The sequence below is a fragment of the Apaloderma vittatum genome, unplaced genomic scaffold, assembly GCF_000703405.1.
Source record: "Apaloderma vittatum isolate BGI_N311 unplaced genomic scaffold, ASM70340v1 scaffold20706, whole genome shotgun sequence".
NCBI classification, from domain to species: domain Eukaryota; kingdom Metazoa; phylum Chordata; class Aves; order Trogoniformes; family Trogonidae; genus Apaloderma; species Apaloderma vittatum.
This window is the reverse complement of record NW_009721491.1, coordinates 3,841-4,152: the sequence shown is the minus strand read 5'-3', so window position 1 is coordinate 4,152 and position 312 is coordinate 3,841. Positions and strand designations below refer to the sequence as shown.

At 52.9% G+C, this 312-nt stretch overlaps 1 protein-coding gene across 1 annotated transcript in view; it reads right to left on the bottom strand.

Annotated features, from left to right (window-relative positions):
* The window catches only part of SLC2A5 (solute carrier family 2 (facilitated glucose/fructose transporter), member 5), a gene marked incomplete at its 5' end in the record, with an annotated part of 6,560 nt that overhangs the window by 2,456 nt on the left and 3,792 nt on the right, over window positions 1-312 (bottom strand). The window lies entirely within an intron of this gene.

Genomic DNA, 312 nt, shown 5'->3' with positions numbered 1-312 from the left:
CAGAGGAAGGACCCTGCACACCTCTCCACCACCCCTGGCATTTCACAGCCACCTCCCTGGGGACAACATTATCTGCAGAAAAGCTACCAGAAGCAGTAGGATTTAACTTACATGGATTTGGGTTTTCTTCTCTGTTTTTTGCCCTGAATTTTCTTACCCTTTAACTTTGAAGGGACAACACGACTTGTAAGAGCCAGCTCACCACTCACATCCATGCATGCTCCCTTCCCCTGGGGTGTGATACCCACCCCTTCATTACGCAGCCCTCGTTAGTGCAGCCAGCGCTCCGGCCCTGGCCGTGTCAGTGGCCCA